Consider the following 13,264-nt stretch of genomic DNA (forward strand, 5'->3'; position numbering starts at 1 on the left):
AACCATGTATGGTGAGACTCTAAATTAGATATCAATTATTTATTCACACAGATGTATTCATATGCCTATCATATGCACAAGTGAGATCAACGGAAATAATTCTTAGCACTGACATCCTTGGACACTTAAGTAGTAATCACGATTTTATGATTAAATTTTTATGATTTCATTGGCAGTGTTTGATTCCTTAACCAAACTTGAATGTCTTTAAAAGACCAAATACAGGAATATTAATTAATTTTCAATTTAATATAAAAAATGCTGAATTTACATGTTAAACAGAGATGGATGTCTTTTTCAATAGTCTCTTTTGGACACTTTCTTTTACTTGTTTTATTAAGAACTGAATGTGGTACCCTATAATCACTAATTCCATCCCTAGTGCTCGCTATTCTACTTCTACTAATCAAAACAAACTTCATTTTAGACCTAGTTTTCAGTAATCTCAACTAAATATTATAGTAAATATTAAGTCTGATCAAATAATTCTGTTATACAGCAGGTGTTTAAGATGCTTACACAAGTGACAAGAATATTGAGAAAGAAATGAACACTCCAAATTGTCATTGAATTATGCAAAGAATACATGTTGTAATTGACCATATAAAAGAAAGAAAATTAAAGTAAATTCCTTGGTAAGTTCTGGTAGTCTTGCAACCATGTTGCCCATGTGGTAATCAGCTAAATAAGTCTTCCTTAATTTGGATGTTCCTTTTTCACATCCCTGATATCACTATTTTCCTCTCAGATCCCATTCCCAGTAAATCATGTGCTCACCAGATCTTGTTGTTTCAAGCTTTTTTTTCAGAGGAACCCAAATGTCAAGTCCTTCCTTCTGCACTTATTGTCTCTTTTCCTATCATTTCAGACTTTTCTCCCAGCAGTTTTTCCACATTGTATACAACTTTCCTTCAAGGGAGTTGAAGCTTGTTAATTTTGAGAGTTTACTGGGATCATTTTCCTTTAGCCATACGTGAAAGGTAGCAAAACACTTTTCAAATTTTTCTGTTCCCAGCCAGTCAACTACCCTTTCCTGGGAAAATTTGTTAGCAGTTTATTCTCAAGTGTGTCAGAAACTGTATTCGTTTTCCTCCATTTCCAAAAAAGTAGTTACTGGTACCAAGCAGACTTAATTAAATATATGTTCCTGTTAACCCACTTGCATTTGGGATCCATGTGAACACCTTTCACATGGCTTTTATGAAAGGTGGTCATCCAGTTTGCTTTTCTGGTGGCATTCTGTTTCTCACTATTCCTCTCCACAGCTAAGTAACGTGAAAATACCAACCTTAGTAAATGGTATGCTTGAAAGCTCCAGAAGGAATGCCAGCCCTTTCAGCTATCTCGGTCTTATATGTAACCTGTTCTTTGGAACCTATCTTGTTTTCATATTTTTGTTTTGCTTAACATTTCTGAAAAACATATTAATGTGATTAAAACACATCTACCAACTCTCCTATGATGATCACCAGCTGTCCAGTTCCCTACCTTTCCCGGTTTCCTTGCCTTCCATCCATCACCCCATTAACTCTCCCAGGACCATCTCTTTCCACCACCACCTTCCAGGCTCAAGGTTAAGCGGTACCAACCGCTTTGGTCGTGGTGACCTAGTGCGCATGTCTTAGTCCAGTACATCCTCCAAGGCAGTCCCAACGACACTGATAACGTTGGTTCTTGTGTGAGCTGCAGTTAACAGCGATGTTTAGAGAAGGCTACAGGCACCAGGAACCATGGAAGACCACAGAGCAGCCCCTCAAGGTAATATAATTTGAGCTCCCCCTGCCAGAAATGTCCAGATGCCATTGCCTGAAAGCAGGCTTTCTCACAGCGGGTAGTTTACAAATGCAAAGACTTACAGAGGCAATGGACCTCATTGTTGATACTAGCTAGCAAAGTGTCACCGTGATAGCGACTCTGAATATTGTTAGGAATAAGGGAAATGGTGCAGCTAGGGGTGCTGAACAGAGGGCCAGAGGACATGGTGGCTTATCTTTGCATCTCCCAGGAGCTCATCTTCAGGCTTCATGCTGCAACAGTTCTCTTGGCTTGGTCCCTGTTAAGAGTCATCCTTGAATGACTCTGAGGCCGTTGACCACTCATCTGGAAGGTTCATTCCCCAGTCTATGTGTTCACAACCCCCAGCCATCATTTATGATTAAACCACCCGAAACTTTTAGAGATGTGTCTCAAATTTCGTTATTTTCCAAAAGTGGCCATGAGGCATAAACACAGACTCCATGAAAGAATTTTAACTTTATTTCCGGTCACCTTTGACTCATCTTTCTTCTTTAGCCTATTCCGAATTTTTTCTTTTAATCCTAATCCCCAGACTGTGCCATTTCTCCCATTTTTTTTTTGGAGGACACCAGGGATGGGACATACTTGACTGTGCTCTGGTCTTACTCCTGGCTCTGCGCTCAAGTTTCACATCTGGTGGTTCTCTGAGGACCATAAAGGATTGCAAGAATTGAACTGCGTCCTTCTTGCGTGCAGAGAAAATGCCCTGTCAGCAATACTGTTCCTCTGACTCTACCCCACTATTCATCAGGCCCATGCAATTTCTCCTCTTATGGGTTTATAACCCTGTACCAAGTTTATCTTTCTTAGAGTCTTGTGTATTCCCCCTTTGTCCTCTCCATAACTCTATAACTTCCCCTGAGCTGCCTCAGGTGTCCCCTTCTGGAGGGTGTCCAGTTCTGCAGGAAAACCCGGGGAGCTGCGGGTGAGGAGTGGTGAACCTGGCTTGTGCTCCCCCAACCCAGCTGGAGGGGAGGCGCTGATTAGGTGATGGACAGTCCCAAGGAGCTGCTGCAGGTGTTCCCCGCAGGTGTCCCCCTGTGGAGGGTGTCGAGTTCAGCGGGAAAAAGCACGGGACTCTTGTTTTATTTATACTTTATGTTCCAATCTTAATGGTATCACCAGCCACTCAGTCAACCTAGCTAAACCCTAAAGTCTCTATCACTTTCTCCTGCACGAGTATCTGCTTTCTGACAAAAGGGAGGACCTCAGAATGCTGACATAAATCTAATACCCAGGGCCGCAAGAGATAGTGTAGTGCTTATGAAACTTGTCTCACATGCACTCAATTTGACTCCCAGCACCACATGATTGCCAGAGTATCAAAGGCTGCATAGACTCAGAGGACCCCAAGCACCATGGCCACGTTTTCTGAAAATTGTCTGTAGTGCCCCCACACCTCCTGAGCATTGCTTTACAGACTCTCCCAGAAACCAAAAAATATGTAATGCCCCAGAAACATGTACTTGTCTTAAAAAGGGAGCCTCAGTTGAGGTGAGGTTCACAAGGAAATATTGCATGAAAACATAAATCAAAGAGCAGGGGAGACAGTGTAAATCATGTGAGTACAGATCATATATTTGGTGAAATGTGTTAAGATTCAGATGCCCTAGTCTTCGCACCAGGGATATTCCTTCAAAAATGCCCCAATATACTGGAAAGGTTCTAGAACATTAGATGACTGAAACTCAATTATGAGCAACTTTGAAACTGTGTATCTCTTAGTGATTCTAATCGTTAAAGTAAATTTTAAATATACCCATCAAAGTAACCTTTTTACCACTAAATGGGAAAGATACTTTCTAATACTTATCCTCACCAAAAGCTCAACAGAGTGTGACACTTGCCAGGAAATGTCCTCCCTTGCATTTTTCTCATGATACTTTTAGTACTTCACTCTTCTGTTTCTTCCCTTTTCTCATGCCAAATCTTCCCATCTCCCTTGCAAGCTCCTGAAACATTATCCATTCAACATTGATGCACTTTGCCACTGCTCCTCTTGACGTCTTGTCCACGAACTGATTCTAAAACATAACATAGCTGCAATTACAGTATTCATGCCAAAGACAGTCATTGATATATCTTTGGGTTTGGCTTTCTACAAGCTATTGGCACACAGGTGAGTAACATTTTTTTCCTACAGAGAACACAAAAATAGTTATGCTGGGTTTTAAAGTTACATCAGTATTTTTAATGTTTTATTGAATATCTGTGATATAGACCATTACAAATCTATTCATAATTTGCTTCCAGTCATACAACGATCCAACTTCCATCCTTCCTCTAGTGTACATTTCCCAAAACCAATATTCCTGGTTCCCTAAAACCATCCCCCAACAAACTACCCCCACCCCCAGCCTGTCTCTATGGCAGGATCTTTAATTCTTTCTCTTTGTCTCCTTTTTATTTTGTGCATTAAGGGTCTCATAAAGGTACTAAGAGGTCATCATGTTTGTTCAAGGAATTTAGCATTTTTATCAGGAAGGTAAGCCTGGAGTAGCTTTGAGGTATGGAAATGACTGCTGAGGCTTCCATAAGTACAGGGAAGTGGGTGTGGGATGCCCATCCTGCCCAGAGAAAGCCTGGAGATTTCAGTCACAAAACACACATATCCGAATTTTCAGCTGTTATGTTTCAGGGAGAGCCATCCTGAGACGGTGGAAACCAGAGGAGGGCATGGTGGCGATTTTGTATTGTGGGAGAAAGTGGCTGCACTGGGTTTTGGTTGGTTGGGCACCAAACTAAACTGCTTCCCTCCGATTTACCCTAGTGTCTTCAGCCTTTTGCAGTTCCAAGGTTAACTGTGGCTGTTGATATCTTCGAGATTTGTCTATGGGTCTCTGAAACAAGACCAATCCATTAGCTTGTATAGCTGAGCCAGGGGTGGGTTTGTGAACATGGCCCCCACATATCTTTCGGGAGTTTAATTTCTCGGGAAACGTAGTCCTGAGTTGTTGGGAGCCAGCCAGAGGCACAGTGGCGATTTGAGGTTATCAGGAAGCATGAAGACACCATCAGACTATTGATGCACTCACCTGAGGGTACAGGTTGACTTCCTGCAGGCACTGCACAACCAGACTAACAAATATTCATTGAATGAATGAAGGAATAATCAACATTTTCAAAATGTGTCTCTTTATTGCATTTTAGAAGGGTAACTTCTAACAGGAAAACAATCTTCATGGTATAATCAAGACCTACGATTTATTTTTAATATATTTAATAAAAGCTACACATTTTGGAAATTTATACAAAGAAATTCTTTTAAATTATCTGTCTTCATAATTTACTTGTAAATTACTAAGATATCACTGTTTCTTCCACCGTTCTTAGCATAGAAATTTACAGACAGAATGTGCTAAGTAAAAATTCATTTTGGCTCTTCTGTTCAATGTAGTACTGGAAGTAATTGGAAGAGAAAATAGATAAGAAAAAGATATTAAGGGTTTTTCATGTATGAAAGGTAGAAATAATCTCTCACTATTCACAGAAGATATCATACAATATTTAGAGAATACTAAAATCTCTGCGATAAAACTCCTAGAGGCAATAGACTTTTATAGTAAAATTGCAGGCTATAAACTCAATACCGAAAAGTCTATGGAATTTTTATATGCAAATAATGAGAGAGAAGAAAGTGACATGAAAAAGCAATCCTATTCATAATCGTGCCTCAGAAAATCAAGAACCTTGGAATCAGCTTAACTAAGGAGGTAAAGGACCTATACAATAGGAAATTAAAAAGGACACGAGGAAATGGAAACATATATACTACTTATGGAATGGGAGAATTAACATTGTCAAAATGGCAATTCTCCAAGAAGCATTGTAAAAATTCAACTTGATCCCTATAAAGATACCCATGACATTCTTCAAAGAAATTGATCAAGCATTCCTGAAATTCACATGGAACAATAAACGCACACGAATAGCTAAAGCAATTCTTGGGGGAAAGACGATGGAGGCATCACCTTCCCCAACCTCAAACTCTACTGCAAACGATAATAATGAGAACAGCATGGGACTGAAACAAAGGCTCAGCTGCAGACCAATGGAAAAGGATTGAATATACTGACACACACCCTCAAATATATAATCATCTAATCTTTGATAAGGGAGCAAGAAACGTTAAGTGGTTTAAGAGAGTCCTTCTAAACAAACGGTGCAGAAAAAACTGTACAGCTGCATGCAAAAAAAAAAATAGCTCAGACCTCTACCTAACACCATGCACAAAAGTCAGATAAAAATAGGTCAAAGTCCTCAACATCACACCAGAATCCCTCAGGTACAGTGATGACAAGGTTGGCAAATCCCTCCACGATATTGAAGCTAAAGGTATCTTCAAATATAACACGCCACTTGACAAGCAACTGGAAGCAGAGATAAACAAAGGGAACTATCTTAAATTAAGCAGCTTCTGTACCTCAAAAGAAACTGACCAGAAACAAAGACTCCACCATGCGGGCAAGATACTCGCAGAAGCCTACCAGGTTCTCTGAGAGTGAGAACTGGACAATCAGAGTTGCTGTCTTCTAAATAAGATCCAGTCTCTGGATGTTGGCTATTTAGGGAATTACATGGATCCAGGGGTAGTTTGTGGTTGTAACACTTAATTACTAGTAGATGGGGGATCTGGAAGGAGCGGGCACATTCTTGATCTGAGCAGCCATGGAGATCTCATGCCCTGGTCCCGCACATTTGGGTTCCTCTTCCAGTTCCTTCATGCATGAGGCTCCTTCAAGCTTGGGAAGAGTGGTCTCTAAGCGTACCTATGGCTGGTTGCAGAGGTCTTCAGCTGCCGGGGCTATGCTCAGGGCGGTGAGGGAATCTCACCCCGCCATCTCCAAGGGGCCCCAGTGAGGAAAGCCAGGTGTGAGGTCAGGAGACTGTTGTTTTAGACATATTTGGAATAATTTTAGATCGAAAAGTACGCATCATTGAAAATACTTATGTGCTTAGTAATAAATTACTACAAACTTGTTCAATCACGTCAGAGAGCCCACTCTGCTCAGAGAACTAGATTTTTAATTACAGATCCGTTTTTCCCATGTGTCATGACTGAGAATCTCTATCAGTAGATATGAAACTCACTATACACAAAGATGCACACAGGTTACTATGAGTCATCTATGTTGTTGATATCAGTTGGCCATTAAACTTCACTGAGACCCTTTGTTCTGTCCTTTATAGGAGCCACATGAGTCTCACCTTCCGTTCAAGTTGAACTTGTAATAAGGTGGAATGAAATCGTCAATATGCTTCTCACCTCATCCTTCAGGAGAAAAATCCTACATACATTCAAGGTGGTCAAAGTGCAGACAACACCATCCACCTTTTCCTGGAGATGTACATGAGACTGAGGCGAGAAAAGCAAAAGGCTCTAGTTTAATGGTCTTAATTAAGGTTTCAGGGAACGACATTAAACAAACTCATATCCCATCTTCCAAAAGAATTATTTTGTAAAACTGATGCCTAGGGTATGGTAAAAGATAATATGGTAAAAACCATATTTTTCTTTCTGGGACATTAAATTTCTAAATCTATTTATTCATGCTGCTTTGAAATACATTCCTTGATTAGGAATCATTGTCTGCCATAGGAGTGAGGAAGGACAACACTCAAAGTAATAAGAAGAGAAAAATATGGAAAAATTAACTCCTACTAAGTTTAACACATATACTAAAATTGAAATGATAAAATGATGAGCATGGTCCTTGCACAGAGATGATATGCAAACTTGTAAAGCATTCCATATTTTTGTTGCAAGAAGAATGAACAGGTCTACTTTAAGCTAAGACAATCCCCACAAGTACAAAAATTCTACATAAAGAGAGCACAAATCCCAATCACAAAAATCTCTCTCAATGTCAATGGACTAAATGTGCCAATTCAGAGGCACAGAATGGGAAGATGAATTAGAAAACTGAAACCAACATTCATTCTGCTGCCTGCAGGAAACACATCTGAACAATCAAAGCACCCATGGGCTAAAGGTAAAAGTCTGGGAAACAAGTTTTCAAGAAAATATCACCTCCACAAAGCTGGAGTGGCCATACTAGTATCAGACCACATGGACTTCAGGCTAAAGGTTATCAGAGACAGTGAAAGTCATTTCTTAGTGGTCATGGGATATGTACATCAGAAAGAACTCACCCTCCTCAATGTATATGATCCTAATGACAGACCAGCAAAATACTTAAAAACAACTTCTAATTGACTTATAGAAAAACATTGATAGCAACACAATACTAGAAGGAGATTTCAACACTTCTTTGTCACGTCTCCATAGATCAAACAGACTGAAGCTCAGCAAGGAAATATTTTCTTTAAGGGAAGTAATGAACAACCATTGGCTTAGAGAAGATATCAAAGAGGAAATAAAAAGTTTCCAGAAACAAATGAGAATGAGGACACGAGCTACCATAACTTGTGGGACACAGCAAAAGCAGTGTTAAGAGGAAAGATTATAGCTCTGCCAGAATTCATCAGGAAGAAAGAAAGGGCCTACATGAATAAATTAGAGCTGAAGATTTTGGAAAATGACCAACAAAAGTAGTCCAAACTAGGCTGGAGGGAGGAAATAATAAAACTTGTACCAGACATCAATGAGCTAGAATCCCAAAATAGAATCCAAAAGACCAATAAAAGAAAAAGCTGATTCTTTGAGAAAATAAATAAGATCAATAAACCATGAGAAGCCTCTCAAAGAAACAAAGAGAAAGAATTCTAATAAATCGAATCAGAAATGCAAAGTGGGGTGTCCTAATAGAAAGTACAGAAATCCATAGGATCATCAGAGATTATTTTGAGAATCTTTGCAGCAGGAAATGAGAGAATCTTGAAAAAATTGATAAATTATTGGATTCCAATTACCTCCCAAGGCTGAACAAAGATGATTTGGAATACTTGAACCTATCACTACCAAGGAAATTGAAATGATGGTCAAAAGTATCCCTACAAACAGAATCCATGGCCCAGATGGATTCAATAGTGAAGTGTTTCAAACCTTTAAAATGGAACTGCTTCCAACATTTTTAAGATTTTCCAGGAAATTGAAGAAACAGAAATACTCCCAAATACTTCTATGAGGCAAAGATCACCCTAATACTCAAATCGATAGAGACACCACAAAAATAGAAAATTACAGACCTATTTCCTTGATGAATACAGATACAAAGATTTTCAAGAAAATACCAGCAAAGAGAATCCAGAAACTCAACAAAAGATCACACACTATGACCAAGTAGGTTTAGCTTGGGGATGCAAGGATGGCTTAACATTCTCTAGTCAATCAACAGAATACACCATCTCAATAAAATAAAGATAAAAGTCATATGATCACATCAATAGATGTAGATAAAGCATTTGATAAGATCCAGCACCCATTCATGATGAAAAACTCGCAACAAAATTGGAGTTGAAAGTACTTTCCTCAATCTAGTCAAAGCAAATTACCACAAACCCACAGCAAGCATTATTCTCAAGGGGGAAAAACCAAAGTCTTGGAGCAGAAATCAATGAACTAGAATCCCAGAATACAATCAGGCACAAAACAAGCTACCCACTCTCACCACTCCTATTCAACATAGTACTTAAAGTACTTGCCATAAGATTTCGGTAAAAAAAAAGATATCAAGGGCATCCATATAAAAAAGGAAGAACACAAGCTTTTACTATTTGGAGATGACATGATACTATACTTATAAAATCCCAAAGAATCTACAAAAAAGCTCCTGGGAACAATAGATTTGTTTAGTAAAGTAGCATATTACAAAATCAATATCTGGTACTACATGGCTTTCCCATATATTAATAATGAAAGAGAAAAAAAAGATAGAGAAAAACAATCCCATTCAAAATAATACCTCAGAAAATAGAGTATAATAGAATCAACTAAAATGGTTAAGGAACTATACCAAAAAAAAAAACAAACCTTCAAAACACTACTTCACGAAATAAGAGAGTATATGAGGAAGTGGAATCACATCCCATGCTTATGGATTGAGAGGTTTAACACTGTCAAAATGGCAATACACCCCAAAGCTCTATAAAGATTTAATGCAGTTTCTATAAGGATACCCATAACATTTTTCAAAGAAATAGATTAAACACTCTTAAAACTCATACAAAACCATAAACTCCCATGAAGAGCTAAAGCAATCTTTGGTAAAAAGAAGAAGGGAACACCTTCCCCAACTTCAAACCCTACTACAAAGTTTTAGTAATCAAAATACCATGATATTCAGATAAAGACAGGCCTCAGATCAATGGAATATAGTCAAATATCCTGACGCTGGCCCTCAGATTATTATTACCTAATCTTTCTTAAAGGCTCAAGAAGTATGAAGTTGAGCTAGTAAGTATTTTCAGCAACTGGTGCTGGGAAAACTGGACAGCAATATGCAAAAAAAAATGAACTCAGACCTCTTTATAGTGCCAGGCACAAAGTCAGATCAAATATATTAAAGACCTCACTATCATACCTGAATTCTTAAGATATATGGAGAAAAATGTGGGAAGATCCCTTCATGACATTAAAGCTAAGGGAAACTTCTAGAATGAAACACAACTGACCAAGGAAGAGGAAGTGAAGATAAACAAATGAGACTACATTAAACTAAGAAGTTTCTGCAACTCAGAAAAAATGGTGACCATGATCGAAAGACAGCCCACGTAATGGGGAAAAATTATTTATGCAATACCCATACAATTAACCTCAAAATTCTGACTCCTGTATCATTAAGAACACTAAACTGTTCCCGTGAATTTTATTCTTCTTCACATATATTTACTCTAAAATATTTTAGATTTACTTGTAAACCACAGGTAAAAAGGATAAATTATAAGTTTTTTTAAAAATAAAAAATAACCCCTATACATAGCCAGGTGCGACCCAAAAAACAACAAAGCAAGCAAGCAAGAAAGAAAGAAAAAAATTAAAAATTAAAAAATATTGCCGTTTGCAATGCCTAGGATCAATCCCAGATCATCATTCTTTGCGTTTTTGGGTCACACGTGGCGATGCACCGTGGATACTCCTGGCTCTGCACTCAGGAATTACTCCTCACGGTGCTTGGGGGGACTATACAGGATGCTGGGAATCTAACCTGGGTAGGACGTGTGCAAGGCAAATGCCCTACCTGCTGTACTATAGCTCCAGCTCCCCCCCTCCCCATAATTCATCATCTTGAGGGCCTCAGATTTTTACCTTCCATTTGGAAACTTCATCTTTACATTGACACAGTAAATTGAAACCACAAAACCATTGAATGGCATGTTATAATGGTAGCAGCCATGAGCAAACATTGATAACCCATAAGTTGGCATGAATGAATTCTGTCTCAGAGGCTTCACTTCTGAGGATACCTGTCACTACCTCCTTTCTGTTACGTATCCCAGGATCAGAACCTACATCAGGCCAGCAGTAGAAATTTTCCACCCAAAAGCTAGCCTTCCCCTGGGATCAGTATCCTTGATCCATCTAACTTGAAATTTTTCATTCATGACTTGTTGACCTTGTTTCAGGCGGAGGCATCCAGAGCATAAACTCAGCTTTCCCGTTGTTTCCACAGGAAACCCAAATACCTAAGAATGTTATCATTTCTGACGCCACTGTTAAAGATTTTTTTGGAATCCCACGGTAAGATACTATCATTCGTGTTATACTATTACTGTTCTCTATAGTTCGGATCTCCCCAAAGAACTCTCTACCCTCCTCACTCCAAGTGCAGACTCCAGTGTATCATGATCCTGAACGTACTTATAATAGTTTCACTCAGGTTCTCCCCTAAAGTGCACAAGTGAAGTTCATACCAATCCAAGTTCTTATTCCTAAACTACCAGAGTGGGCTTGTTCCTCAAGCTTGTGTTCTCCCTTGAAGAAATACCGTGCTTCCTTTCTCTATGTCTCTCTTTGCTTGTTTTGTTAAATGACTGTTCTCGCTTGAACATATATTCCATTCCACCCTACAACTGTTTCACAAGTTTCTAAGGGCTTTTCAATAAAATATATTTTGTTTCACTAAACTAAAACTTTTACAACCCCAGAGCATTATTAAAACCAATATTTGTATCTTTTAAACCACAAATTTTGAAAATGAAAGGTGGAAAAGCAATGGAATACTACTCAGTTGTATGAAGTGAACTCTTCTTATTATTTGTATATAAAATGTATAACATGAGGAAATTATGTTTAGTGACAAAAACCAGGCAGAGAAAGATAGGCATCCTACAAATTCAGGAATATGTGGAATATGGAGAAAACAAATTAAAAGAATAAAATGAGACAGACAAACGTCTAAAACATTATTTATATTCTATGATTTATAATTCAATTAACAATGGTTTCTCATACACATAATTCCAACATGACACTCCTCATTCTCTCAAATAACAAACCCTCCCTCTCCCCCAATCCCCCAGAATCCCTCCCTCCTAATCCCCTGACCTAATTGTGTGGATCAGTTCTCCCCTTGCATTGCTCTTGAACCTTTGTTGCTACCTGGCTGTGTGTCTTTACATCCCACATATGAGAAAGATCTCTCTGTATCTGCTCCTTTCCTTAAGGCTAACTTTACATGCATGATATCCTCTAGTTTCATCCAATGTTGAAAATTACATAATTTTGATCTTTTCAAAGCAATAAAAACAAACTTTTGAACTATGAGACTATTTACTTACCAGATGGAAAGGTGTTATCAAAGTGGAAAAACTGAACAATGGTGAATGACAGAGTAGGCCTTTCATTAGTGAGTGTAATATGATACATGCTAGTTGATTCTGCATAATCTTAAATTTTATGAAATTCTATAATGTAATTCTATAAGGTAATTTTAAATAATCAAAAAAGTATTTAAATAATTTACATTTATCTATGATTATGACGTATCTTTTGTGTCAAACTATCAGAAATAAAAAGAATGTTAGATAGAGATATGGTGTATCACTATACTTTTAAACAAGAGAAGTGCTAAAAATTTCTGTGTCTTGATGAACTCTCATATAAATTGACTCCAAAATCAAATTAATATACTCAAGGAAAAATAAAACTCAACCAATTCAATCTTTTGCCTTCATTCAGGTTCCCATCTGCTGATCTCTGGCAGACGAAACAATTTTTATTTTATTTTATTTTTTTAAAATTTTTATTACTGAAACACCATGATGTACAGTTGTACATTTACAAATTTTTGTGCTTGGGTTTTGATTATACAATGATCACATGCCCATTCTTCCGCCAGTGCCCATTTTCCACCACCATGTATTCCAGTATCCCTCCCACACAGATCCCCCCCATCCCACCCTGCCTCTGTGGCAGGGCATTCCCTTTTGTTGTCTCTCTCCTTTTGGATGTTGTGGTCTGCAAAAGAGGCATTAAATTGTAATCATGTTCAGTCCATAGTCAGAATTTTTATTTTCAAAGAATTTTTGGCAGAGGTTTGGCATTCTTTGCTAGCAACCAACTCAT

At 38.2% G+C, this 13,264-nt stretch overlaps 1 pseudogene; it reads left to right on the forward strand.

Moving 5' to 3' along the window:
* The first annotated feature begins 7,462 nt into the window (after nucleotides 1-7,462).
* Nucleotides 7,463-7,556, forward strand: LOC130037089 (uncharacterized; annotated as a pseudogene).
* The last annotated feature ends 5,708 nt before the right edge of the window (nucleotides 7,557-13,264 follow it).

This window comes from Sorex fumeus, unplaced genomic scaffold, assembly GCF_029834395.1.
Source record: "Sorex fumeus unplaced genomic scaffold, SorFum_2.1 ptg000070l, whole genome shotgun sequence".
In the NCBI taxonomy this organism is placed as follows: Eukaryota; Metazoa; Chordata; class Mammalia; order Eulipotyphla; family Soricidae; genus Sorex; species Sorex fumeus.